At 39.3% G+C, this 23,943-nt stretch overlaps 1 long non-coding RNA gene across 1 annotated transcript in view; it reads right to left on the bottom strand.

Moving 5' to 3' along the window:
• The window catches only part of LOC106730133, a 38,795-nt gene extending 20,193 nt beyond the window's left edge, over positions 1-18,602 (bottom strand). The window contains exons 1-2 of the long non-coding RNA XR_001366567.2: positions 18,402-18,602; positions 17,451-17,534 (exon numbers count right to left, since the gene is read on the bottom strand). This is a non-coding gene — a long non-coding RNA (uncharacterized LOC106730133). The remainder of the gene's footprint in view (positions 1-17,450; positions 17,535-18,401) is intronic.
• Positions 18,603-23,943: the final 5,341 nt, after the last annotated feature.

Raw genomic sequence — 23,943 nt, 5'->3', positions numbered from 1 at the left:
TGGAAGAAATTGAGGATGACAGATCAGATGGAAAAATACACCATGTTCTTTGATTGGAAAAATTAATATTGTTAAAATGTCCATACTACCAAAGGCAATCTACAGATTCAATGCAATCCCTATCAAAATACCAATGGCATTTTTCACAGAACTAGAACAAATGATTTTAAAATGTATATGAAAACACAAAAGACCTTGAATAGCTAAAACAATCCTGAGAAAGAAAAACAGAGCTGAAGGACTCATGCTCCCTGATTTCAGACTATACTATAGAGCTACAGTAATCAAAACAGTATGGTATTGGCACAAAAACAGACACATAGATCAATGGAACAGAACACAGAGCCCAGAAATAAACCCACACACTTATGGTCAATTAATCTATTAAAAAGGAGGCAGGAATATACAATGGAGAAAGGATAATCTCTTCAACAAGCTGTGCTGGCAAAACTGGACAACTATACGTAAAAGAATGAAATTAGAACATTCTATAACACCATATACAAAAATTAACTCAAAATGGATTAAAAACCTAAATGTAATACTGGAAACCATAAAAATCCGAGAGAAAAACAGGAAGAACACTCTTTTGACATAAATTGCAGCAATATTTTTTGGATCTGTCTCCTAAAGCAAAGTAAATAAAAGCAAAAATGAATAAATGGGATCTAATTAAATTTAAAAGCTTTTGCACAGCAAAGGAAACCAAAGTGAAAACCTACTGAATGTGAGAAAATATCTGCAAATGATATGACTATTAAAGGGTTAGTATCCAAAAAATATAAACAGCTCACACAACTCAATATGAAACAAAACAGAACAAAACAAATGAAAAAACCAACCCAATTAAAAACTGGGTAGAAGAAATGAATAGACATTTTTCAAAGAGGAAATGCAGATGTCCAACAGACACATAAAAAGATGTTCAACATCACTAATCACCAAGGAAATGCAAATCAAAACTACAATGAGATCTCACCTCACACTGTCAGAATGGCTATCATCAGAAAGAACAGTAATAACAAATGTTGGCGAGGGTGTGGAGAAAAGGGAACCTTCCTACACTGTTGGTGTGAATGGAAGTTGGTGCAGCCACTGTAGAAAATAGTACCGAGGTTCTCAAAAAGCTAAAAACAGAACTATCATATGACCCAGGAATTCCACTCCTGGATATATATCCCCCCCACCAAAAAAAAAAAAAAAAAAGAAATAAAAGAAAAACCACCAAAAACCCAAAGGAACCAAAACCAAAACCAGAAAAACCAAGAACACCAATTTGAAAAGATGCATGCACTCCAGTGTTCACACAGCATTATATACAATTGTTGATCCCTTCTAGTGTATTTTTTATTTCAGTTATTGTATTCTTCGGCTCTGTTTGGTTTTTATATTTTCTAACTCTTAAGATTTTCACTGTGTCCATCCATTCTTCTCCTGAGTTTGGTGATGATCTTTATGATCATTACCTTAAACTCTTATTGGGTAGATTACTTATCTTTACTTCACTTAGTTATTCTTCTGGGGTTTTATCTTGCCTGGAACATATTCCTTTATCTCCTCATTTTGCCTAATTCTGTTTATTTCTATGCATTAGGGTAGGTCAGTTATGTTTCCTGATCTTGGGGACGTGATCTTATATAGGAGACAGACATCCTATGGAGCTCAGCAGCACACTCTCCTCTGGTCACCAAAGCTAAGTGCTCTAGGGGTGTCATATTATCCAACTTTCCCTAATCTGATAGGTGAGAAATGGTATTTCACTGTAATTTAATTTGCATTCCTCTAAGTAAGGCTAGATATCCATTTTTTTTAATGTGTAAGAGACATTTTTATATCTTTCTTATGTGTATATATAGGTCATCTGTTAAAATCTTTTGCCTGTTTTTCTGTCTTATGTGTGTTCTGGGCATAAGAACAATGCATGAAAATGAGGAACTTGATCTATTATAAGGTCAGGGTCTCCAAAAAAAATAGAGAAATCTGCCATTCATGAGACTCAAAATTAATTTTTAATCTGGAGACAAGGAAATCTCCCCATAGGTCTTCATAAAGACATTAGATATGTGTATGAATATGTATCTTTATCAATATACAAACATGAATATATATCCATTTATATTTATACATTTATTTAAATGAATTATATTGAATTAATCTATTGATAGATATACAGACACATACACATATTCATTTTAGCATTTTTTAATGGAAGTTGTAGATAAGATTATTTTATTCCTGTATCACTTTAATTATTTCTTCCTTATAGTTGCCCTTTTACTCCCTTACTGGGTGACATTTGGCTTTATGTTCAAGGCTCTTTTGCAATTTTGGTCTAGTTTTGTCCTAGAGATAACCACTTTGCTGGGGTGAATAACCACAGGGACAGAGGTGTCATAGGCCTTCTCCTGCTGCACTTGTTCAATGTAGATGGCACATCTTCCTATCCCCTGGACCACCTTGCCAATTTGCTGTCCTTTGTAGTATGCCCACACAAATTGAACTTCAACTCTCAAGTGCATCTGTTAACACTGCTGCTGGTGCTTGAGAGTTACCTCAATTTTATGGGCCTCATCAAAAAGAGAGAAGATCCTAATTGACCACAGATTCCATGAGAAGACATACATGGCCTGTGCTCAAAACATAAACTGACCGAGTCAGGAAACTTACTGTGTTAAGTCTGTATGACTAAAAGTTTTTCAATTGCCTATGCTAGAGCGTAGTCAAAGCCCTTGTTGCAGTCAGAAGACAGAGGAGCTCAGATCTCCACCCAGAAAGACCATTTCAAGGTAGAGATTCTGCCAACCCAGCCAACTAAACCCAGCCCAAAGGCCACTGAAACTCAGCATTTCATGAAAAACATATCCTCTTTATTGCCTCATGGTTTACAGAGTTTTTGCTCAATACCTTTCAAGAGTCATAACCCACCAAGGAAAGCAGCCTCTAATTTTCAGATGAAATACTTAGACTCGGAGAGGTCTGCTCCAGCTGTCCAATAGGATACAACTGCTGGGAAGAGCCGTAACTTCAAGACACCAGGCCCCTCGTTCTTTGCTTTTTGTTTCTGGACTTATTCTGGCAAGATTCTTCCCAGAAGCAGGATCACTCCCATAAACTAAGTCCATGATTTTAAAATGGAGTTGAAATTTTAAGATATGGGAATAAACACTTGTTCAACTAGCCAGGCTCAGGATACAGAAATACATCATCTTATACATGGATCCCTTTTTCCCTCCACCACAGCTTTTCCCAATGTGATGCCCACAAGTTCATTCAACACAATATAACCATCCTCATGATGCACACAGTCCAGTTCCTTCCTCCACAATCCCACCACTGTGTTGTCCTTTATCTACTCTCTCTTACATCTATAATATTGCTCTAACCCCTGTAGACGTAGGATCCATTTTTTTTTAAAGTTATGTCCTAAAAATACCAATGTCCTAGGCCTTTTCATTTTCTATTTTTTCTAAGCCTACAATTATACCCACTTATGACTTTGACATCCACCTCAGATACATCTCTGTGTTCAAGGCAACTACACATTTACAAGATAGAGCTTCCCACTCAATTTTGAGAATAGGGAATTCCTTTCTAATATCAGAGGAAGACATGCTACTGATACCTTGGTACAAAGAAAAACATACCCTTCCTTTAGGAAGATGTAGCCTTGCACAAGGGCATGGCTTGGTAAGGGAAATTCTGATGAGTGTTTTAGTCCCCATTAACGTCCCTGGCCAGGCATCTTTGTGTAACACTCCAAGTATACACTCATATCAGGTAGCCCTCAGTCTGGGATCCCTGAAGAATATTACCTTATGATTTTGTTTACTGGCTGACAAGGTAAGTAGACATGGTCATCTCACAGTTTGTAATTATATCTGCAAATTTATTATTTGCCCCAGTCTATTTAATTAGTTCCACAAGGGTAGGAACTCTGTTTTTACTCACTCCATATGCCAGTGCCTACTATAGTGCCTGGTACATAATGAACACTCATTATGTTTTTTATCCTTTTCATAACAGTGGCTTCAATTCTTTGGGCAAAGCAAAAAGGTTACTTTATAACTCAGACATGACCACTGTCCCAAAGTTTATCTCTGGCAAACACAGGGAACCTTATCAAGAAGAGTGAAGATTAAGAGCCAATTCAATTCACTTCCTCAGGTCTACAAGGCTCACTGCCGCTCAGAGCTTTCACACGTGCGGTTTCTTATGACTAAAATACTTCCCCCCACAAACAATAGCCACTTACCTGACTCTTGCCCCTCCTACAGTTCCAGCTTAAAATGAGTTCTGATTGGCATACGGAGTGCATAATATAATGTGGGTCTCCCCTCTTGCCCCATAACTCTACCTCCTAGCAGCCTATTCTTTTCTTTCAAAGTCTTTATCCCACTGTGTCCCATTTTATACATCGTATGATCTGATTAGCATCTCTCTCCCACACCATGTATGGAATTCCATGAAGGTCTGTTTGGCTCACTGGCATATCCTCAGCATTACCTAGGGGTTTGGCATATAAACCAGATCCTAGTTTACTGAACAAATGAAAGTAGTTTTTAAGGATCAGAGAGATATTTTCACATGGGATGGGGGAAGGTAACTTGAGGAAGTTAAGAAGTAAAAGCAGACTAGAAAGAGCATCCCCAGCAACGACAGTCAGGGCTCACCGCCTTTCAGATCCCACAGCAGCTCAGGAGCATTTCTGGAGTCCACCGTAACCTGAGCCATCCGGCAGCTATGATGGTGCCCCAGCAACAAAAGTAAGTGCCCCTTGGTTCCTGAGGTTCCTGCTATTTGTTTCTCAGCAATGCTCTTCTCCTTCTCTTGTTAACTACCCATTAAGAGGAATTTTTATCTTTAAAAAATTGTTCTTACAAAAAAAGTTAATTCGCTATAGAAAAAAATTTTTTAAAAAGAACACTAAAAACTATAATTCCACTTATCTAGAAATAAAATAGCTTGTTCTAGATAATATATATGTACACACAGATATTAACCTTCTATAAACTGAGACATTTGTAGATACAATTTTATAATCACAATTTTTAATACATGAATTTTTTTTGAACTTTGTAAGTTGTCACAATAACCCTTCATATTTGGAGATCTTAAATCTGTTCCAGTATTCTACTACAAGTAATACAAAATAGAAATAGCTGGTTGAAAATAAACAAGAATCTAAAAAGAAAATAATTCAGCTCCACAAAACTTAAAACACAAACATATATATTTAAAACTGGTAATATATTGTAAAACCATTTTATGGTATATTCATACTACTATTTTAAAAGCCAGTAGCTATGGATATTAATCTTTTTTAATCTAATTGTCAACAAACTTGCTGTCTACTGAACTGACTTCAAATTGTGTTCCCCCACTCCTCTGGAGGGTTTTAGATAGTCTGTTAGTAAGAAATGTCAACTTCTGAACTGAGGATAAAGAGACCACAGAATTATTTTTACTGGATTTAGATGCAAAAAAAAGTCTAGGTCTCAGATGGTAAGAGTAAATTATGGCAGCACAGTCCTACTGCAAAAGATGTTACAGATACGTGAGCAGTATGGACCTGTAGTGACAAAGGGACTCTTCCCCCTCCAACCCCAAGGTGGCAGGGGTGGTGGTAGTGTGCAAAAATCATGGAGTCTGAGTTCATACTTAGGGCCCATCTGCCTGTTAGCCCAGCCTTTTCAGACGTGACCCAAGCTATTTTCTTGGCTTTCCTCACATGGTCACCTTGTTGCTAGATGTCTATTCTGTCCAGCATCTCCTCTAAGATGCACACAGAAAAAAGGGGTAGAAACTAGGGCCACGGGGCACATGCCCTGAAGCTATCCCCTTTTAAGGAGCTTTACTAGGAACCCCTCTTAACACCATTAGTTAGACAATGACAAGGACTGTGTCACACTGTCATCCTTATCAGTAGTGGAGGATGGACAATGTAGTTTTTTGGCTGAGCACATTGCCATCTCATGCAAATCAGGATTCTGTTAATAAAAAGAAAAAAAGAGTAAAGAGGGGTAGTTAACTAGAAGTCCCTGCTATACACAGTTTTGGGAAATATAGCTTAGGAAGACTTCTGGAAATTTCAGTTCCCAAAATAACCAAAGGAAAATGAGGGGAAATATAAAAAAGAGAAAGAAGATGTTCTCAGTAGAAAGACCTATTGGTCTGGCCATTAAAAGATACGGTGCAAAAAGCCCAAATTAATGGGCAATCCATAAATATTATGGTAAGGAAATACCAAGAAAACTGATAGAGATTTCCAACCTTACTGTCTGCTTTTGAACCCTAATCTCCAAACTTCAGACAGTTCTGAGACAAATGCCCTAGTAGGGAGGCCAGTGTCCTCAGATTAGGACACTTTCCCCACTGGGAACACAGGGGAGCAGGAGGCTTCATATGCAAGTAACAGACTAGTGGGTATGTAGGGTGGGGTACAGAGTGGGGTGTGGTTGAGACACAAATGTTTCATGGAAACCAAGCCACAAGTACCCCTGCAGGAGTTTATGGGCTCACAGAGATAAAAGACAGGCCTGGAAACACCAAATAGGTAATAAAGACAGGGAAGACACACTACTGTCTCCGCCCCATCCTCTCCTCTTTTCCCCACAGAAAAAAGAACCTTTAGCTGACTTTGATCTACTCTTTGGATATGATTTCACCATTCCTTCTGTAACAAATTCTACTGTTGGCTAATTGGCTCCAACCACTCAGAAAAAGCTTGGAAGGATATAGGGGAAGAAATCAACTGGGCTGCTTCCAAACCCAATGAGAGTACCAGTTGTACTAGCTAGGGTTCTTGAAATCATTCTCATTTAAAAGTCTTCTCAATGAAAACCTTTTGGAGTAAGACAGAGATGTGCAGTAGGACAAAGATATTTTTGAACCAGTCCAGGTATTAGCTCCCAGTAAAGTGGGCTAGTAGACTGCTATCCCCTGGAGACTCCTGGACTAGGAGCGCTTACCCAGCATTGCCCAGAAGTTCAATGCCAATGACATACAGCTGTTAGCCGACACTAACTTGCATGGAAACTTAGAAAGAAATTCAAACAGGTATTTATTACCCTCATTAAAGAGAGTGAAGATAAATTCTAGAAAGTCTGGCTATAATACCAGTTTAAATAAGGTTATAGCCAATAAGCCGGAGGTCCTCATTCCAGTACAACAGCACTGGTTATGACAGCAGCTCCACCCTGAAGAAATGATCGCACGAGATAGCTCAGGTGATTCAGAACACCTGTAATAACTGACTTTTCTCAAGAAAAGACTAAATTGCACAAATTTGGTTATATGCCAAGTTATCTAATTGGTCTAGAGGCTGTATATATAGAATAATACAGATTCCAATTGTGAAGATACATACTTTATTCCAGAAAAATTGAAGGATGGGAAATCATATTACTAAGTAAAAAATCAGGCAAATTTCAGAAACTGGACAGCCTATGCAAAGGCTAAATTTAAAAGTAATATCCTAAAAAAAAAAGTAGTAATACATGGAGGCTCTACTGCAGTTATAAGAGAAAATACAGAGGTGCCAAGATGGCGGAGTAGAGAGACTCACAGCTCACCCTCTCCCACAAATCCACCAAGAATTACATCTACAAACCCACTGAATCACACAGAACACCTACTGAACTCTGGTAGAGTCTCTCACTTCGAAATACAGGAAGATTTTCACAAAATCCGGTAAGAGGGAAAAAGAGAAGGAAAACTCGGTGCAGGACTGGTCCTGTGGGGAGGGAGTGGCTGCCTCAGAAATACAGTGGGAGCTGCTATTGGAGACTAACTAGACCAGCACTGGGAGCCACTAAATGGCTCCCTAAAATCCTTATTAGGCTCAGGAAGAGAATTTACTATATAATTTCCAAAGTTCAGGTTGACAAGGCAACCTCAGAGATCTGTGATACAGCTACTGTATATGCAACGGTAGTTCTGAAGAAATGGTAGTTATAAGATACACGGCGGTCCAAAACCACATGTCCTTAATACTATATTCTAGTGGGGAAGGAAGGATGGACCATGTGCTATTGAACAGGGAAAATACCTACATCCCAGACAATTCCCAAAACACATGGGATTCAATAAGATATATCAATAAGGAAGTGGCTAAACTGAGTGAATTTCATGTGGTCCTGGTTCTCCATACCTCATAGTAAAGTAGGCATTTATATTAAGGAAGTTTATTTATTAAATCAATATTTCTAAGTGATGAGTTATACGAAAATGACAGCATCACGTTGCTTTAGAGTCAACATGTTGGTCTAGACAAAAAGTTATCAACTAAGGGGTGGATTGTGGTGGCTCCTAACTTGTCATTTAAAAGGTCTCGTGGCTGAAAAGCCCCTATGGAGAGGCCCCCTGTTATTTGTAACTGAACTGGAGAGTTCCTCCATTCTGTGGTTCAATTTGAAAGTCTGTATTCAAAACATGAACTTTAGGTCTAGTAACAAGTTGGCTAGAGTATAGGTTTACTGGTTTACCTATCAATGACATCACCCTCTAAACTGATAAAGAAAAAACAGACTGAGGAGACTTGTGCCCCTCTAAGCTGGTGGGACTCCCAACCTGCACCAGCCCCATACTCCCACAGATTCAAGGCTCATCTTGGGGAGAGAAAAGAAAGGCACTGGGGGAACAGCACCCGCTCTACTATCTCAAGACATTTTCTGCTCTAACTAGTTGAGTTACAGCCTTCATCTGAGATAAGCTAATTCTTGCTGCCATCAGGGTTAAATTCTGACTTTTATCCTGACCTACAAGCTTACAGGGGTTGTGGGCTCCACCACAACCAACCCTTACCACTTTCAAGGAATCCTGGCATCCATCAAGTGACTGTCAAGCATCCTTAAAGACTCTAGGAATAGCTATGAGAGTTTGTTTATTCCTACTCCAAGCCTAGCCTACAGGGATTGTTATAAATCCTAATTGTTAAGCACTAATTAGAGTACTCACGATGAAGTATCTCACCAAATCCTAACCACCTCTGATCTCTGAAAAGTCTGCCAGTTTACCTTCTAAATGAACAAGTGTGTGATTCACGTATTTCCATGTCCAATCCCCTTCAAAAGATTTCTAAATATAAATACAACAGCTTTATTCTGGCCCACAAAGAATGTGTTCTGACTCATCAGGAACAGGCTGGGAAGGGGTATTTTCTCCTTGAGAATCTTGCCTACCTCAAGGGATCAACCTATCAGGAAAAAGAGATGATGTGATACACTTTTGGGGGGAGATGGAGGTGGTTAAAATATCATCCACCAAATGTTTAGAACCTGACACTAAGTAAAGTTCGGGGCATTCCATGTGCTATCCCAGACAGAAAGCTTCCTAGGGGTAAGAGTGTAAACCATTGATGCTTCCTAAATTTCATGTCTCCAGACTGGTCAAAGCTATGGAAAAGTTAAACCTCACAAAAAGTACCACAAACTGTGAAATGGATCCTGTACTAGGCACATCTCTGCATTTTGTGAGGCTTCCTGAAATTGTGGAGCATTCCTTGGAGCCTACTAGGAAGTACCGGAGCATTTTGGAGTGGTGAAAGGTCATAAATACACAATCCTGGCAATCTTTTCACAAGGAGAGTTTGTTGTGCCAAAACCGCCTTGTGTGGCCCATGTCTGGGGAAAGTTGTAAGCTAAAAACAGAAGTTTTTTTTTTTTTAAAGGATATAAAAATCCATATAGTTTAATGTTTTGAAAAACCACAGTATTTTGAAAAACTGCTGTGCCTTAATAATGCATATTTTTCAGATTTCCTGTTTCTGCTAATGGTCGTTCACGTTGTTTGCATCAGTCCTACAGCAGAAAACAACTAAAACACTGGATAAAATATATTTAGAATAATCTTTTTAAAAACGTCAAAGAGATTAAAAAATAGTAAGGAATTATCAGCCAAAAGTAAAGAGAAGTCAAGAATCCAGAGAAGTAAACACGCCTGGAGGGAATCTCAGAAAATTAGAACCTCCATTCTGATGGCCTTTCAGGATGCAGAAGGGAACAGAAAACAAAACTCTGGGTCCACACAAGTTGGGGAGTCCGATGGGAGACCTTCCCCCACACCAGCCAGGGTTCCAGGATCTCAGAGTGAAGGTGAACAAGAATTGGAATAATCTGAAGAGAATTAAAACATAATTAACAATCCCTTGAGTTGTCCAGGAAACAGCAAACTTTGAACAGGTGGTCCCAGACTGGTAGTGCCCCCAGGTGCCTGGCAGAAGTAAATGCAAATACTCTTCAGGGCGAAGTATTTTCATTATAGGCCTGATTACTCCTACAAAAATAACCTTTCATGTGTAATGACTAGCACAGAGTCAAATAATACCCAGTATATAGGAAAATTAGAATTAGTGAACGAAACAGACAACAGAGATTATCAGAAACCTAGATGTAGGGTTTAGGATCTATAGCTTAATAGGCCACCCAGGTGATTCTGATATATGCTAACGTTGGAGAATCACTGTTTTACACTTTAATCACATAACTATGCATCCAACAAAAATGTTTAAGTGTATTAGGCCTGAAGGCAGCCCAAGAATTTGCATTTCTAACAAATTCCCAGATGATGCTGATGTTAGACAATCCTTTGAGAACCACTGGTATAAAAAAGGAATTATTACACGGGTCAGGATAGTAGTCACCTGTGGCGAGGAGAAGGGCTGTAATTTGGAAGCAACATGCAGTAATTTCCTGGAATGCTGGCAATTTTCTATTTCTCATCTCAGTGGTGATGACACAGGCATAATCATTAAATTATGTTTATATTTGATTGCACAGTGAGGTCACTGGCTCTCCTTTTTTCCATTCAGTCGTATGTCACATGTCACTGCACTAATCCTACCCACCATCACCCTGCTGCCCTCATTTAAAGTCAATTCCCAAAGTAGAAAGCGTAAAAAGTCATAAAGTTCTAAGACGTAACTTCCTAAACTTTAGTTGCTAATGTAATTAGCTCACAAAATTAAATAGCTTTCAAAATTAAGAAAAATTGTCTAAGTTTCTGAAAACCTTACTTAAAAAGTTGTTTAAAACTCAGAGATCGATGCTATCTACAGCCTTAGTTCTTCACTCCCAATGTAAAAATACATGCAAAACTAAAAAACTATCTGAAACTTTAAACAAGAAAAAAGCACACAATGTAAAAAGTTCCTTTTTTTCCCCTTAAGAGAAACAGGGAACTTCCTACCCCAAAGAGGCCAAGATGCAAATACAATCACTTTTCACTTTTGTGAGAATATCAGGTTCTTATACAAATGAGTACCACTTAACAGCTCTACAAAGTCATCTCGGTCACCCAATAGGTCTATAAGGAGGATATCGGTGATTACTCTCAGGCTAGGTTAAAAGACTTCACCCCACTCACAGCTACAAGCTATATTTGTTATAATAATCACTTGGCTTGAAAACCAATCACAAGTCCGCAAAGCATCCCACTCTTGAGAAAGTCAAGAGTCCCTGCTACAGACTCGTCGAAAGCTGCGGGCATACCTCCTGACTGCCCTAAGCGGCCTCTGGGTTATAAGAACTAGTTTGTAAAGTTGTGAGATTTTCTAGTCATTTGTGAATCTTGCTGTGCTTCACGTGCGTTGGTAATGTCCTTGTCACCTTTAAACCAAAGTTCTTTATACATACCATTCATCGGTTTTATTCTTACTTATCATAAATGGAATTGATAAAATTTTTCCACTTTTTTTTTCTGTATGGCAAATGGCTTCAGTTTTGAAACTGAAAATACTTTATACAGAAAATACTTGACACAGAAATAGCAATCTTCCTGCAAGCTGTTTTTTTCCACATTTCCACCATTACCAAGTTATCTGCATCACATGAAGTTTCCATCAAATATGTGATCATGCTTGTCTGTGTAATTCATACTCCACTGACTTGTAGTGAATTCAAGGCATCACTGTACAACTTTCTGAATCCTTTTCCTTAGCATGTCCTCTTTTAGTTTTCTGCACTTCTTTGTTCGGTACACAACCTAAAATCAAAATGTTATTTAAAAGCCTTTTATCGCATATATAAAACTCCTATGCCTATACACCCTCCTGCAGGTTGAAACATTTCCCTCTTCTGCGTCTTTTTTTAATAGATTTCTTTTGTTGAGGGGAGGTAATTAGGTTTATTTATTTTTTAGAGGAGGTGCTGGGGATTGAACCTCATGCATGTGCTCTACCACCTGAGCTATACCCTCCCCAACTCTTCTGTGTCTTTTTAAAAAATTTAAAAAATTATGGAGGTAATGTTACTTTATAATATAATGTAGGTTTCATGTGTACACAATTATATTTCAACTTCTGTGTACACTACAGCTTGGTCACCATCAAAAGTTTAGTTTCCTTTTGTCACGATTGAGTTGACCCCTTTTACCCATTTCACCCTTCTCCCACCTTCCCCTTCGTCTCTTGTAACCATTACCTTGATCTCTCTATCTAGTGTTTGTTTTTCTTCAATTTGGTTTGTTTATTTTATGCCTTTTTGTTTGTTTTCTTGTTTGTTTTTATGTGTCTTTGGCCACTGTCATAGTGACTAACTCTGGAAACAGACTGCATGGGCTCAAGTCCCAGTGCCGCCACTTGCTATCAGTGTGGCCTTGAACATACCAGTAAACCCCCTTGTTCCTCATTTTACTAATCTGTAATATGTGGATAGTAACAGCTAGCATCATAATTATGAAGTCATCATTATGAAGTTTATCTATGTAAGTTTATCAATGAGTTAATGAATATAAAACTCTTAGAATAATGCCTGACACACAATAAACATTATACAAGTCTTAGTTATTATCATAACTATATCTACAACCATATATACCTCATAGCTATTTAGATTATACATCCTTCTGGTCTTATGGTTCTTACTGTAGTAATCAAACTATCTTGACCATTTAATAGGTAGAGATCACATACACAGCTTACAAGCTCATCAGAGGCCATAAGTATTTCTCCTGGATACTCAAGGATACTCAAAACAGTAACCAAGAAAATGATAGAGCCTTCCTTATCACACAAAATACGGAGCATTGCCTGGAGGCTGTGTACCTCATAACCATTAATGCTGGCTACAGGGGTCATAAACACTCCTGGCTCCCACAATATCTGAAACGAAAAACACAAGAGCAGATATACTAGCCATAGCAATGTAAGTAAATACGTCCCCAGACATTTAATAGCAAAGTCACACGTGCATGTGCACACACACACATCTACCCAGAGGTGGTCAGTATTCTTGCTGTAGAAAGCTTATTGCTGCACTCGGCCTTCTTTCTTATCCACAAAAGACCTTAAGTTTTTAAGTTTTTAAGTTTTTAAATTTCACTCAAAAATCTATAGGAGAGACTTGCCTGCAGGGGAGTAAAGCCCAAATCGGGTGCTAGCTGAATGGCGGATAGAGCTGTGGAAAAAGCAGGTGTGAATCCACCTCTTCAACTAGAGTTCATTTAAGTAATCAGATAAATCTGCTCCTGACAAACAAAGGAATGGCAGAAACTAAACTTATTTTTCCTCCTCTCTATTCTAGGAAAGACTTCCCGAGAACCCCTCTGCCTTAGTAAGAACAGATGCTTCCCCATATGGCTTCCTACTGTCTCAAGAACCGCTTTTGTTCAGATTCAATATACATAAATATTTCAGTAATTTGGCTTCTGCCAAAGACGTAAACACCTAGAAAAAGCATCCCTCTTACCTTAACAACCAGAAAAACTACAAAATACCTTTTCTTGAACCTACCAGAGGGCAGACATTAGGGTGGCCAAGTGGACATTCCTGTGTTTAGCACTGAATGTGTCATGTCCTGGGAAACTCCTCAGTCCCAGGCAAGCTGGGATGATGGGTCACCGCAGCTAGGGTTGCAGACTAATCAAGCAGCCTGAAATTCGAGGAGAGACTGGCCCCACGAAGGAGAGATAAGATGCGAGCACAGAAGAGGAGACATCAAGTACAACACAAGGTGAGTTCAGCTAAAATCATTAAGTTGTTAAAGGCCAAGTGTGGACTAGCATGAGAGTGCAGAAGCCCTGGGCGCCTCAGACAACGAGTTTGCTCTCATTTTCAGTCTCTTCTCCATGTTCTCCACTGGATCCCAATGAGAAAGATCTCGGACAAAGCAAGAGACCAGAGTGTTGGTGGTGAAAGCCTGTTGGAGGGGAGTAAGCTCCCATCGTGGGGAAGGCAAAAGTCCTGTGCAGACCCTTCCTTACCTATAAATAATAGCTTCAAGCCACCAGGGAAGGGACAGCAAATTCTGTTGCCTCCAGCATACATGCAAAGGTCCGGTGATACTGAGTAAGGGTAGGTAGGAGTAGGGGAGGACAAACAACCCCTACCTCTTGGTAAGGAGGGGCAGGATCCCTTGCCAATACACTCAGCGTGCTCCTGCACCGGAAGAGGGTTAGGAGACTCTCATCTCCTCAAGACCCATCAAAGATTCAAGGCAGAAATCCTGTCTGCCACAGGGAGACTGAAGGTCTGAGAAGGCCCCCTCTCAAGGCTTAAGAATACAAGGCTTTCCCTAAAAGAGGCTGGACCAGAATGACTAAGAGTTCCCTGGCCCCCGCTCCCAAGCTAGCAAGCACCAGGTAACAAGCAGGGGGGAAGGCAAAAGCACGGAGAGAGATCCCCCTGTGACGCAGGTTTGCAGGGAAGGCTAGAAGCTGAGTGAAAAAGGAACATTGAGGAAATCCCTCTAACTCTCCAGCCCACATCCTAAGCATACGTTAATACTAGAGGAATCAAAACTTGTTGTGTTCTGAGGGTGAGACAATAAAGCCCAAACCCACCTTACCTACTGGTTAGACTGATTCGGCACACCGCATTACTGACTTAGCAGAAGAAACGTGCCTATTTTGAGCCCGACATTTTCTTTCCTGTAATCTCTACTCTCTTACACAAGATGCCAGGCATATGAGACATACAAAAAGGAAGAAAAAAAAAAAACCCAACCCAGTGTCAACAGAGAAAGCATTCAGCAGAATCAGACTCAGAGAACTGAAGTACTGAAACCATGAGAGGGGAAATTTAAAATAACTTTGATTAATAATTATCATTAATCATATATGTTAAAGGTTCTAGTGGAAAACATGACTGGACAGATAGGAAATTCCAGCAGGGATTTAGAATCCCAGAAGGAGAACAGCAGAAGAAATATTTGAAGAAAGAATTGCTGAATCTTCCTCCCAAATAATGAAATATACCAAACTATAGATTGAAGGAAAAGATTTTCAAGCAGGATAAACCAAAAAATACACACCCTGACACATCATATCCAAATTGCTGAAAAAAATCAAAGTTAAAAAGAAAATATTGCCAATGGCCACAAGAAAAAAATACATTACAGAGGAGCAAATTATTGGACAAATTTATATCTAGTAAAGATACTGACTTTGTAGTTGAAAATTTCTAACAAAGAAAACTATAGGCCAAGATACTGTCACTGGCAAAAGTCAAAGATCAGGACAAGACCAAGCCAGCTCTTCTTAGGACACATCTATTTGATAGATATCTTACTTGGTGCTGGGGGCAATGCCTGAGCTTCAGCCTCCTGGAAATTGCAAAAAGTCCAGAATTCCAAGTTATTCTCCCCAAAGCATCACTTCTGTGGATTCCCAAATAGTTCACATTCTTTGCTGGGGACACCTGAATCCTATCTTGGAGTGCTGACTTGATCGTGGTTGAGAGATAAACAGAAGCCTGGCCTTTGCAAGCTGGGTGAAATCACGGAAGTTCAGACAGCATTTTGAGCTGAGATTCTCTCCAACTCAACTTGCCAAGGCTTTTCTGCTTAAAACTTTCTTTATCTCTTGTCTAGACATGTCCACGTGATGGTAGGTCCTCCCACACTGATGGGACAGAGTCTCATCTTGGTCATCCGCAAGTTTCTGAGGGGCTGGAGATCCAGGTTCTGGGCTTTGGTCAATCAGTGTAGCTCATGAGGCAATGCGGTTCAAGGGCACAGCTGAGAGTGAGCCTCACGGGTGAAGGGGTAAGCAGCAGGGAGCAAACTTGGGTGAAATAGCTCACAAAGCCAAATCTTTCCAGGGGAAGACACAAACCTAAAACTGAATCACTTCAGAAAATGTAGGCAATATGAAAACAAACAGAACCATGCCGGTGACGGCACCTCCCCAAAGGATGGGAGAAACGGCAGCCAATGCTCTGGCTGCAACCCCAGCGGCTGGGCAGATCCCTTTCAAGACAGTTCTTTGAGGCAATCCACTGATACTGAGACTCGCACACCAGAACAGGCCTGGGCCTCAGGGCCTTACATACACATTTAGAGCTACTTTCCAGGGAACGAGAGGCTCTAGGAGGTTTGGGTTAAGATGAGCATCTAATTCACATTGGTTTAGAGCTCACATCTTCACTCACCACACTGCTTTTAAGGGCCATTTGAAACTTAAGATGAAGATACTGGAGTCCACAGGTGTGCATTTCACAACTAAGGGAAGCTGCTTAAGTAAGAGCTTTAATTCTGTTCTTGGCTCTCCTTCAGACTGGAGGACCAGGCAGTTTCTTCACTAAAGCTAGTTACTTTTCAAGGTGATGGGATTGACAAAAAGCAGCCAGGCCAAGGCTGCTGTAATCCCATCGTTTGGAACAATGTAACGATTTGGAGTGAAGGCTGGTGAGGTGACCACCCACCCTCACTTACTTCTTCCTTCCTTTTCCTATAGTTTCTCAATAGTTCGCTTCTGCTAATCTGACCAAATAAAGAGCCAAAGTAGCAGAAATACCTCTACCAGCAACTGAACTGATTCTAGTGGCAACAGCTGACAGAAGTTTGAGCATTCCTTTCCTGTAAAAGTGATTGTAAGTCTATCCTAGACTACTTCCGGTTAGGTGGCACTTCTTTAAATGCTAAGGCCTTTAGCTGGGGGTTAGCTGGGTTATGTGGGTGATATTTTAACAGCAGGTAGGGGTGCTTTCTGGGAGATGAAAGGCAGTGTGAGTTTTTTGAGGGAGATGAAACATTTTCTGAACTTTTAAAGCAAGTAGCTTCCAATATTCCAAAAACTTTAGAACAGAGCTCTCCAAAAGAAACGTAATGTGAGCACAAGTATAATTCAAATTTTCTAGTAGTCATGTCAAAAAGTAGAAATGAACAAGTGAAATTTTAATATGTTCAATATATCCAAAATACCATTTCAACATGCAATTAACTTATAAAAATAGACTTACTCTAAAAAGAAAGAATTTGGAATCTGGTTGCTTTGTACATTTAGAGCACATCATATTTCAGACAGCCACATTTCGAGTGCTCAATAGCCACCTGTAGTTTGTGGCAAGGAACTAGACAACACAGATTTAGAACCTCCTTCTCTAAGTCTCCTACTCTTGTCAAATTAACACAGCCTCTGTTCTCTGCATCCCCACATCCACCTGCTCCAGCCCTTCCAGGGCACCTGTAAAAGCAGTCCCAGAGCACCCATTAATATATAATTAGCTGATTCCTCACCTGCTTCTCTCCTTAGGCAAGGAGCCAAGCATTGCTGTGCTCAGAGGTGTGGTATTTCCACATTCTGCATATTCTTCAAAGGTCCTAAAATACAATGAGGAGATGTGGAGGGTGAGCCATTGGATCACAAAGATCTCATGATTCCAGGAACTCTCAGTTTAGTCAACAGAATCATCTCTCCTCTGTCTCTTGATGTCTTAATAGCTACTGAGAGGTCTATCTAGGGAAACTTGTAAATATATTTTTTATATATAATTGAATGTCATCAAAGAAAACCTTTGGGAAAACATGAGAGTTAGTGCATAATCTGCTGGGCCCAGTGAAAAGTGCAAATTGGGGCCCTTTATTCAAAAATTAAGAACTTTTAAGATTTCCACCACAGAGCGTTAAAACAAGCACAGGGCCCTCTGAGGACAGCGTCCTTCTGAGCAGGGAGCCTTGTGACTGCACAGGCTGTACCTCTATGAAGCCGGTCCTAGTTGGGGCTTATGTCTCTGGAGGAAGAAAGGAAGTGGGGAGATTCCCTGGACTATCCTTGAGGACCTGAACCTTAAAGGAGACTCCAAAATCTTAATCTACTGGAATTCACTGAGGAAGAAACTTTTTTGAGCCAGTGAGAACCCTTAGGAAAGAGGTAGCGAGGGGATGAAGTAGGTAGGTGAGACACATTCTTTGTTGATTCAACCACTAATTAGTATCTCTCACATCCTGGGTGTTCATAAGGTCAGCTTCTGTGGACCCTAATTGGGCAACAACAGACTGACCACTAAAAAAGGCCTGAGCAAGAATCCCTTCAAAGCTACTTCAAAGTCAGATTTCCGCCTCTCCAAGCCAGGAACAGGTGGCGACGATGAGTGACCTCCAGAAGCTACTGCTGTGGCATAGTTTGCTGCCTTCAACCCTGCTGGGTGGACCAGGCTGAGGGTGAGGTTGAGGAGGGAACTTTCTTACCCATGCCCAGCAGCGGTTCTTTCAGGCGTCCGCACTTCAGCTTTTCCCAGGGGAGGGGCACGCGGACCTCGACGCATAGATTAGTGGGGGGCCAGTCGGCTAAGAGGAGCTGGGGTCTCGGTGGCTCTGAGCCTCAAAGACCCTTCTTCCTTCGCTGGCGTCTGCGGGCAGCAACGGTCCACCCCGACTACCTGCCGCCGTTCAACGGAAACTGAGGCCGGAAGTGCACGGCTGCACAGCACGTGGTTTCCCAGGCGACAGGCCCCGCCCCCGCCTCCGGCCACGCCCCTCTGAGGAGCGGCCGGGGGCGGGGTGATTGCTGAGTATGATGCGCTCTGAGCCGCTGTGGAGTTCCAGTTACTCAGCTGTCCTTGGTCTGGCCTCAGTGCCTCATCTGCCGCCCCGCAAAGGGCTTAGCGCACAGCGCAGACTAGTGTTAGGTAAACTAGTAAAAGATTCTCATACCTTGGGAGGTGAGAGCCAGAGACAAACAGCCTGGCCTCGAGTGGGTCAACAAGCGAGGAACCGCCAAGGCCTCGAGGAGGCGCCCTCTTGTCCGTGAGCAACCTCAGGCTTTCAGAGACCAGGACCACCATTCTGAGCTGTTTCTTCCTCGATCACAAATGCCTTATCTCCCTGCCACGAGTCAAGATGATATGTCCATATCACAGATTTCTTAGGCAACTAAATTTTAAATGGTACTTTTATTTTAAAATAATATTCACAAAAGTTAGTAAGATTGCTGCTAATACAGTATCTATGCTAATTTAGTTCTAACTTTAAAGGAATATCAAAGCTGTTAAATGTTAACAGTTTACCTCGTTCATCTTTGCAGTAACTGCAGTGGTACGCTGAAATCTTTTTCAGATTTGTAGTTGGAGATGCTATATTATAAGACCCTTCTTTGCAAACAAGTGGATATGAAAGTTCGAATTGTATACACAAAACCCTTCCTCCTTACACCGATTAAATCATCCAAGGGTAGACCAGGTATCTTATCTACCTATGTTATCCTGCAAATATTGACTAGCATTTTTACATAATCACAAAAGGATTAATCACACAGATCTTTAAATCTAATCATCATACTCAAAGTCGGTATATTTGCAAATCTGTCTTTAAGCCTATCCTTATTTAACCCATACAAAGATGGAAATTTTGAAAGGTATTGGTAAGTGAGTTTAACATGACATACATTTGTTGATTAAATCTCACCATAATTTCCTTCATTTAATGAGATTGATCTTATTTTCTTGCAGTGGAAGGACTTTAACTTTCAAATGCCTTTGAAAGATATGTTAGTCTTCTACTTTTTACTTTTTTGATTGAAGCAAAGCATTCCAGTCATCTCAAATAGTGAACAAAATATTTTAAAAGTGTTTTTCTTCTTAGACCTGGTTTTCTTATGCAGGCTAAGACATTCAAACTTTTACTGGTTGTTAATGGGAGACTTACATCATTCAAGGTAGTTCTCCTAGTTTTAGTAATGAATTCTATAATGCTGGGGTTATGATGGGGTTTTTCTTTTTTAAGTCTCGGAGACAGTGTTGTTTATGAAATGACATGACCCATGATGTTACTTCTTATCACTCAACTGCAGCTAGTACTCAGAAAATGATATCCAAATATGATTCTTTAAATTGTTTTCTTGAAATAACTTGTGTATCAATGTTAAAAACTTCATTGTATCTATGGTTAGTAACTTTGAAGGCAAAAAATAAACCTATCAGCATTTAAAAATTAAATTTTACAACTTGAGATAATTGTCCTTTCATGAGCAGTTGTCAGAAGTAATACAAGGAGATCCTCTGTGCCCTTTAGCCAGTTCTCCCCAAAGGTAACATCCTATAAACATATCCTAAAATATTCAACCAGGATATTGAGATTGATATAGTCAAGATACAGAACATTTCCATCACCAGAAGAATTCTTCATGTTGCTCTTTAATGGCCACACCCACTTACCACCTATCCCCACTCCGTCTTTAATCCATGGTAACTACTAGTCTGTTTTCCATCTCTATAATTATGTCATTGAAGGATTGAAATATAAACAGAAACACTCAGTATGTAACCTTTTGGGATTGGCATTTTTTACTTGGCATAATTCTCTGGAGATTCATCTCAGCTGTTTTCTCTGAGTCATTTGTGCCTTTTTTGGTGCTGAGTAGTACTCTATGAGGAATATGCCACAATTTGTTTAACTCTTCACCAGCTGGAGGACATCTGGGCTGATTTCAGTTTTGGGCCTTTACAAATGAAGTTGCTGTGAACATTTATGTACAGGTTTCTGTGTAAGAAATGCCCAGAAATGCAATTGCTGAGTTGCATGGTAAATGCATGTTCAGTTTTTCAGAAACTGCCAAATTGCTTTCTGGAGTGGCTGTATCATTTTATATTCCCACCAGCAAGTTAGAGGTCATCTAATTTCTCTGCATTCTCACCAGCAGTTGGTGTTGTCACTATTTTTTATTTTAGTTATTCTGCTAGGTATGTAGTGATATCTCACTGTGGTTTTAATTTGCACTTCTCAGTTGGCTAATAATGTTGAATGTCTTTTTAAATGCTGGTTTGCAATCTATGTATCCTCTTCGGTGAACTGTTTGGGGTTTTTTTTTGATTATTATTGTGGTTTCCCCCACAGCTTTATTGAGGCATAATTGATAAGCGAAATTGTAAGGTATTTAAAGTGTACAACATGATTTAATATACATATACATCATGAAAGCTTTCCTCTCTTTGAATTAATTAAGGCAACCATCATATATTTACCTTTTTTTGGGGGGGGTGAGAACATTTAAGTTCTACTCTCAGCCAATTTCAATGATACAGCACAGTGTTATCAACTATAGATACCATGTTTTACATCAGAGCCTTAGACCTAATTCATCTTATAACTGAAAATTTGTTCCCTTTTACCAACTTGTCTCTATTTTACTGTTGAGTTTTGAGAGTTTTTTTAAATACATAGTCTAAATACTAGCTCTTTGTCAGGCACGTGTTTTGCAGATATCTTCACTCATTCTGTAGCTTGTCTTATCTTCTTAACAGAGTCTTTCACAGAGCAAATATTTTTAGCTTAGTTCTGTCATATTATTTAGTTTTATGTTTTTGTATCTTCATATCTACCACGCAGTGTGTTTTGTAATTGTTTAGAATGTGTGTGTTTATTTGAATACTTGAAAAATATTTATTTTTGACCTAAAATAATTCTGACTGTAACTTAAAATGTTTAATACTATGTCTGTTTAGACAGAATCTAACTCCACATGGGGGGCAGCCACAAATTAGTGTATTTCCTTTGGCTTCCTCTTCCCCCCTCCATTCAATTTTAGTTGCCATTTTTCTTAGCACTTACCTTTGTATTGCTGAATAAACTTCCATTACTTTTACTTGATTTATCAGCTTCCAATGATATCTTTTGACCTCTTGCTATAAAGCACGAGTGATTTCAGCAAATACTAGTACCTACTAATTCTCCCAATTATTTTCTCAAATCTGTTATATATATGTTGTTTCCATTCAGTCAGGATTATTACTTTTACATTCTGCATTGTTACCGTAACCCCTGCATTTGCTTTAATCTTTGTCCTACAGTAAAGTAGATCCATCTCAATGCCAGTCCTATTGTTTTTCTCATTTATCTCTTGGCTGACTGAAGTTCATCTTTCTAGCATTTTCTACTAGAAGGGCTCATCAAATATTCAAAATGTTTATTTCTCACCTTTGCACTTGAGTGACATTTTGAATGTGTAAAATAGTCTTCGGTTATGATTTCTCTTGAGGATTTATAAGCATTGCTCCACAATTTACTGGAATGGAAATTTGCTCTTGAGAAATCTGAGATCAGCCTTGTTTTTGTCCTTTGTAAATGACTTACTATTTTTGCATAGCTCCCCAAAGAATTCTTTGTCTTTGAAGTTCAGTAACTTTGTTTTACGGGAGGTCTCTGTGTTACTTTTTCCTGGGACACTGTATGTTCTTTCAATTTTGCAATCAAATCTTTAATTTTTTAAACTTTTGTGGTAAAATAGTCATAATTTTCAAGTTATCCAAAGCAACTTTTTTTCCTCTGATAAATGTCCTTTATATCCTGTTTGTTTTCTTTTCTTTTCTTCATTTGTTTTTAATAGGATCCTTGCATGGATCTTTAGCATAGTTGCTTTGGTGACTTCATTTTTGACAGAGATGAGGTTTTTCTCTGCATCAGAGGGGTTTCTCCTCTTTAGAATCCTTCCTTGGCTGGTTTTTAGGGCAGATGTTGAAACCCGGATTTTTTAAAAAATTATTTTATTGTGGTCAGGACACATAACATGAGAGCTAGCCTCTTAACAAATTTTTAAGAGTGTCATTCATTGTTGTTGACTACAGAGGCAATGCTGGACAGTAGTCTCTAGAGCTTATTCATCTTGCTTAACTGAAACTTTATGCCCATGGTTAGTAACTCCCTGCTTTCTCCTCCCAAGCCCCTGGCAACCACCATTCTACTCTTCGACTCTGAATTTGACTGTTTTAGACACCTCAAATAAGTGGAATCATGCACCATTTCAGTGACTGGCTTATTTCAATGAGTATAATGTTCTCAAGGCTCATCCATGTTGTCAGATATTGTCCTTCTTTTTTTTAAGGCTCAGTGGTATTTCATTGAATATATATACCACATTTTCTTTATCCATTTATCAACAGACATTTGGGTTGTTTCCACATCTCGGCTATTGTGTATAGTGTAGCAGTGAACACGAAAGTCCTAATGTTTCTTTGAGACCCTGATTTCAATTCTTGTGAATAAATCCCCAGAAGTAGGATTAGTGGATCACACAGTAGTTAAAGGTTTAATCTTCAAAATAGATAAGGAGTTCCTACAACTCAACTAGCATAAAACCCAATAATCCAATTGAAAAATGGGCTAAGGACTTGAATATATATTTTGCCAAAGAAGACATACAACTGGCCAACAGATATTTTTTAAAATGCTCAACATCATTAATCATCAGAGAAATGCAAATCAAAATGACAATGTGATATTGTCTTATACCCCCGTCATGATAACTATTAGTCAAAAAAAAAAAAAAAAAGACAACAAGTGTTGATGAGGACGTTGAGGAATTGGAACCCTTGTGCACTGTTGGTGGGAATGCAAAATGCTGTAGCTGCTGTGGAAAGCAGTATGGAGTTTCCTAAAAACATTGAGTCTCTTGGGTCAATCCTCTGATTTTCTTATCTCTTTTCTCCTGTGTTCTCTTCGCCTTTTTGTTGTTGTTCTGATTTCTTAGCAATCTCCTCAACGTTACCTTTCAATTCTTTTATTTCAATTTTGATTTTTCCTAAAGACTCTTAAAATTTCTAAGAATGATTTTTATTCTTCAAGTACTCTATAGCCTTCTTGTTTCATGTATGCAATATCTTTAATCTTTCAGAGGGCATTAATTATAGTTTTGAGTTATTTTTCTCTGCTTCTTGCATTGCCTTTCTTCAACTCCTTTTTTTTGCAGGGGGGTCTACTTTTGTGACTTTCACATTATATTCTTTCTTCAAATGTCTTG

The sequence above is a fragment of the Camelus ferus genome, chromosome 1 (assembly GCF_009834535.1).
Source record: "Camelus ferus isolate YT-003-E chromosome 1, BCGSAC_Cfer_1.0, whole genome shotgun sequence".
In the NCBI taxonomy this organism is placed as follows: Eukaryota; Metazoa; Chordata; class Mammalia; order Artiodactyla; family Camelidae; genus Camelus; species Camelus ferus.
Note: the sequence above shows the minus strand (reverse complement) of the source record. Positions and strands in the feature narration are given on the sequence as shown.